We start from the raw sequence: 6,362 nt of genomic DNA on the forward strand, positions 1-6,362 counted from the left end.
GATTAATCAATGCATTAACCAAAAGTGTAGTCAAAGAAACAAATATTGGGGTGACACATAATCAATATCATGCAGTAACAACCTGTAGCTTAAAAAGGGCATATTAAGCCTGGAGCTCTGTTTTTCCTGGTATTATAGGGGACATTATAGTATTATGGTATTACAGTCTAATGGGACAAAGTATCAGCAGTATTGTGAAAAACTTTGGTAACATGCCTATGAGAGTAATTGAGTGACTGGCTTCATTAGCAGCCTCTTATTGACTGGTGTGGAAAAGACTTCTGGTTTACACACAGTTTTAAATCTGTCTTGGTTGGCACAAAATCCAAGAACTCTGGGAGCAGGAGATCCCAGAATAGCTGGCAGTTCTGCTGTGGAGACTCTTGTGGATACAAGGCAGCAGCATGAACCACCAGCTTCCTTGTGCCAGGCCTCCCATAACAAATCAAAAGTTCTGGTATAAGATGACCTAGTTAACTTTATGGTCTGAACCAGAAGTTACATCCTATGCCTGGGAAATCTTTCATGATGTATTTAATTACTGAGATTTGTACAATTTTCTTTTTTTTAATTGTTCCAGTTTTGATGTTGTAGTACTTTCCAATAAAATCTATGCAATTGAGAAGAAAAATCTGTTAATCCTAGTGGTTAATTTGACATCCTGAGTTAGGAACATCAGCGAGACGCGTGGACTGACTATTCTAGTTCTGCTCCTGATAGCACTTTGCAGTGGAACAACCTTTTCACTGTACTTTTTTTAGCTTGTGGAACATTTTACTTCCTTTCCCAAATGCTGGACCCATCCCTGTAGCTGGCATTGGTGAGAGGACAAGCAAGGCCTCTCTCCCATTCCACTGCCAGTCAACAGCAGGATTATCAGATGATTATCGTCTGCTCTCCTCATTTAACACAACTGAGCAAGGCCAAGCAAGGAGAGAGGAGCAAGGCTTATTCTAATTGAACCAATTGATTTCGTGTATAGGAACTCCCCCTACTTGACCTTAGGGATTTCAGCAGTCCTTACATTGCTCGGGAAGAGTTGGTTTCAGGCTCTTAATATGTTCTTTGTGCAGATTGCCCTTCTGTGCAGTAAATAGCACCTAACTCAACAAGCAGCTTTGAAATCCAGATGTTTCTTCATTAGGCCCAGGCTACATGTGATCTTTCCAATCTCTGCCTCAGGAATAATATTGCTTTCCATTATATGTTCCTCCTGCCATTTGCATTTCTAAAAGCTACAGCAACAACTCAGTGTTGCTGAGAGCCAGCTTCTTCAGAAGAGCTACAGAGCACCTACAGGTGACATGAAATATTTTCAACTGAAAATTTTCTCCTTTATTTCTGCCATATGTGGTTAAACATGTGATCAATATTTCATTAGCCTCATGTAATATCAGATGAGTAACACTCCAGAACGTTTATTCCTCTGCCTTGAAAACTAAGAGCTTGCAGTGCCTATTAGCACTCAGGGTTACAGTAGCAGGCAAAATGAGAGAAGACTGGACAAATGAGGGCAGTTTATATTGCCATCACTATCTTGCCTGTCAGAGTGGAAGCTAACTGCAAAACAGCTACAAGAAGATTATCTTTCCTCTTCCCTCTCCCATTTAATATTGTGATTGGCAGATAAAGAACTGATCAGAAGAGTCAGAGCATCAGTTATTAACAGGCCTGGCGCACTCCCACTGAAAGTCACCCAGACTCCTTTCACTGTGTCATACGGGCTCCAAGGTATACAAGCAAACTTAGATGAGCAAACACAGCCCCTAAGAGAAAGCAGAGGGAATGACTGTCCCTGAGCTTAAAAGAAAAGAGACTATCACAATCAATGGTGATGAAAAGGGTGGTGTGCTCCCTCCTCCATGGATCTTGTAGGGTACAGAAGTTTAATCAGTAACAGGAGTTTTTGGACAAATGTTGCTAAGCATGCTAAGCTGTGACAAACTCCCTGAGTTCCCCCTAAGCTGTCTACTCATTTCCTGAGCTCCTGCCCTCCTATTTATCACCGAAAAATTTATCTAACTGTAGTGCTCCCAACTGTTATCCTGGGCCATACAGCATCTAGGGAGCCATCCTTGGGGTGCATGCGGGGAAGTAGCAAGCACTGAACTGCCCTGCAATCCTTTGTGTACCTGCCACACCGTCAGGTAAGGGAAGACCCTCCCTTACCCAGTAACCCTGAAATCAGCTTTACCTCCAGTCCAGTTGAAGTGCAGACACTTACAAGAAGTGTGTATGAAAAATATCCCAGATAAGCAACAGTTACAGTGTTTTATGAAAGACTTAAGTGACAAAAACAAAAAAAAATAATTATCAACAGTATGATTAAATCTGAAATACTCCCTTTCAATATCCACTATCCTGCTGTAGATGCTTTCCTCACTCACCCAAGCAGGGATTGTACTTTTCTATGTAACTTTAGTCTCAGATTGCAACCAAGAGTGAACTTCTTCATAGATATGTTAGCTTAGTCTTCTTTTATAAGCCCTCCTGAAAGTTTGGGAAAAAAACAATCTTTTGTTTCTCATGAAAACAACAACCACAGAAGAGGCAGAGCTCTCCTTGCAAGTTTCTTCTCTACGGACACCATAGCAGGGAACCACTGCAGGTTGTAGAGCACTCTACTAGGAGTACGGTTATGCACAAGCACATGTACGTACATGGATTTTACACAGCTGTTAGGAGGTGAATTCTAGCTATTGTAGGGTTTTCTTACAAAGTACTTATATCAGTAATGTCATGGACTTGCTCTTCTGTGCCAGGCCTTATTCTTAAGTGCCCATAGTAATCACTAGCAAGAATGAGCAGATTTGGGGTCTTTTCTGTTTTGCTTTTGAGAGTAAGTAACTACAAAAATAGAAAAACTAAAAGAAGTTCAGTTAAATCAAGAGTTTAGTCAGTTGTGCATCCATCTGAGATATGTTAATGGCTTCATACAGTATCATCAAAAAGGAAACATAGAGAGCCCAGGGAATACAAATACAGCACAAGAGAAGCAGTGTATTACCTATCACTACTGCTTTGAGGTGGTTGTGCTACTACATAAGGCAAAGTTCAACTCCAGGAGTTCATTGTTCTTTCCAGGCCAAGATGTTTCTTTTAAATCAAGAGGGAGTAGGTTGAGAAATGCCTTCATAACAGCTCCCCAGCCTGCGTTGCCAGCTGGCTACAGAGGGTAGGCGAGCTGTGCCTCCATGCTCACGGCAGTGTTCCCTTGGGCATCAGCGGCAGTTCTGCATATGCCCTCTGAGCAGCTGCGGAAGCGCTTCCACCCCTGTTGCAGTGTTACCGATGGGCTAGTCAGAGCTTTATTGGAACTTAGCAATATTAATACTTGATGCTTGGATCTGATCTTAAGCTTCAGTGTAACTCACTATAACAGTACAGATAACTTTCAGAATCAACCAAATGTATATGCTTGTATCATTCCTCCATTCTGGCAAATCTGAATGAAGGAGATTTTTGCAGTAGCACCAGAATCCAAAGAGGTGAGTAATAATAACAATTACTTGGGAGGCAAAAAGCTTATAAAGGCACAATGCAATCCTCAAGCACACTTTCCAGCTGAAGTCACACTATCTGTCATCTAGTCCAGCTCTCACTGAGCTCAACAGGACTCTCAAGTGACAGTAAGCACAGGAGTCCTTAGAGTACACAGGCTCCATCCAGAGGTGGGCTGTGGGACTTCTTTGGCATCCCTGTGCTTTTACATGAACAGATAAGGCAGTACAATACAAATATAGCAAGGTATACTGAGAATGATAGCCATATTTTTCACTTTTTCTATACAGGAACTGTCTAGTGCTGTCAGTCTGGCACCTTCTCCTAGCATCAAACAAAACTCTTAACAGCATTTATATTTATATTTTGAACACTCTAAAGCAGTTGTTAAGCAGTGAAAGCTATTTATGTGTAATTAGATCAACCTGGTGCCATAAGATGAGCATACTGGTAATGGAGGCTTTGCCCACCGTAATAAGATGAGGCATACATTGTAGGAGCAATTGAGGCTAATGTTTAAGAATCTGTAAAACAAGAGAGGAAACAAGAGAGGAGGGTATTTCCTCCTCATTAATTAACGTTCTGTTGAATAGTCTAGGTTAGAAAATACTCCTCACTATCTTATTAAGTTCTGATATAGCGGGTAAAACAGATTAATCTGCTATGGGCTCCACGGACTGTATTCATGCAGGTAACCATGAAACCAGTGGAGCACCTTTCAGTTTGTCCCAGCAGCAGACGCTGTTGCTTCCTCACTGTGGGGCACTAGAGATGTCCATGTGTGGGAAGGGATGCTTACAGTATCCAGGAAAAAGCTGTCCCAATGCCATCTGAATTTATACTGTGAATTAGGCAAACTCAGGAGAGCACTACCCCTCAGATTAAGACAGAGGCAGCACGCAGACAGCTTTGTGAGCAGTCGCGTCTGGATTTGTCCAGTGACATTTTTCCCAGGGGCTGTTCTCTTCAGTGCTGGGAGCTGTAATCCCCAGCTACAGGGCGCTATGATCTAATTCAAGGTGCTTGGCAGTTTGCACCCTTTTTCTTTAGTGCAGTCAGCTTTTTTAAAAAACCACACTCACTCCCCCTTGTAATCCCTCATTTAGCTTGGTACTCCTCCCAAACTGAACCGTCTGCCAAAAACAGCTCAACAGCTTGAAGCTACAGGCTTTTGAGTAATTTTCTCTGATTAATTTTATGTATTTCTAAAGGCAAGGAATACTATGAGATTTTTCCCCATAGGATTTTGATCTTATTTCTTTTAGAGCTGTTGCTGTACCCTAATACCAGATCAGCAGCTGCCAAGGCAGAGGCCCTCTGCTCCTGAAGTCACAATGCTTGGAAATGCCCAGCATGATGCACTGCTCGTGAAAAAGAAAGGATGTTTTTTGTCTTGAATCATGAATCCTCATTACCACCCTCAAAAAGCTCGCAGGAAGAAGAGCCCTGTGAGAAAGTAAGTATAAAAATCTAAGCATCTCCCTCCAACACACTCATACATGCATCTGCACTTCGGATGAAATACCAGGTCCCCACACTTCCTACAATCTGATCTCAGAGTTGCCATAATTTAGAGTCAAGTGATGCAAGTGTTTCAGGCAAGTTCAGTTATTTTAGCATTTGACCAAAATCTCAAAATACACATGGCTAGCTTTTCTAATGCATATTTCACCTGTGCTAATCTACAAAGTGAAATAAAGGAGCATTCACCTGGGTCTTAGGCTGAGACACTTGTGTCTCCTTGCTTGTGTTGACAGCAAAATCAAAATGTCCGAAATATTGTGCAAAATGGGCAAGGAAACAGCTTCTGCTCTGTAATGTCTGCAGCATGTTAAGTGTGCCAGAGGAGACAGAGAAGGGCACAGCCACTGTGTTTTCCAGAGAGCAAAGGGATCGACCAAGGTAATTATAGTGCAAGACTAATAATCCAGCCAACTCACGTTACAAAGTGCTAGCATGAAATAGGCACTGTACAAATGGCACTCCTTGCAGGAAAAATCACGAAGTGCTTTATGCTAAAATGATGTTACCTAGTGTTGTGACTCACCACATGGCCTGCTGCCTTCAATCAGCAGGCTGCCTTTGCTATCGGACACGCATCCAGCCGCGCATCACCACTTCCCTGGCCAGAGGTTATTTCATATACAGAAAAGACCCTCGAACTTTAATGCTGGTGGTGCTTTGTGACCAGTTCATCAGCCTGTCTCGGCAAGGTACGAGGCAAATGGTCTTGCTGCAATAGCCGCCAGGAACCACCGAGCCCAGCAGGAGCACTGCGCGCCAGTTGGCTAGCGGAGAGCAGAGACTGGAAGGAGATGCTTAACCAGGCGGGAGGAACCACAGACGGCTTGCAAAGCGCCAGTTTTCGCTGCGTGTCTTCTGTGCGCAAGATTTTTGAAAGGATTTCTGCTGCAACTTGCGTAAATAGCTTTGAGCATTTTCTTTTCCTGTTGGTATGTAGGGCTCTCCTTCCTGTCAGGTCTATGAGCAATCACGTTTCAGCACAAGTCTAGAACATCCCTTCTTGGCGTTGCGCTGCTACACAAAGCCACAGGGTACGGCGAGAAACAAACCTCCTATCTCTCATTTCTGTGGCCAGGGACTTCTAATAAAAGCCACACGGCAAACGGTGATACCGCGCTGCTCTCCATGGGAAGGGCGGGAAAGCAAGTCACGGCTGAGGAAAAGCTGAAGGCCACCACACCGCGGTGTCTGCCCCCCGCCCCTCCACACACACACACACACACAGCGGCCTCCCTGCGGGGGAGCCCCCGCCAACGGCCAACCGCCAACGGCCAACCGCCAACGGCCAACCGCCAGCCGCCGGCGGCCAACGGCCAGCAGGGCGCGCGCCGCCGCCC

This window comes from Rhea pennata, chromosome 3, assembly GCF_028389875.1.
Source record: "Rhea pennata isolate bPtePen1 chromosome 3, bPtePen1.pri, whole genome shotgun sequence".
In the NCBI taxonomy this organism is placed as follows: domain Eukaryota; kingdom Metazoa; phylum Chordata; class Aves; order Rheiformes; family Rheidae; genus Rhea; species Rhea pennata.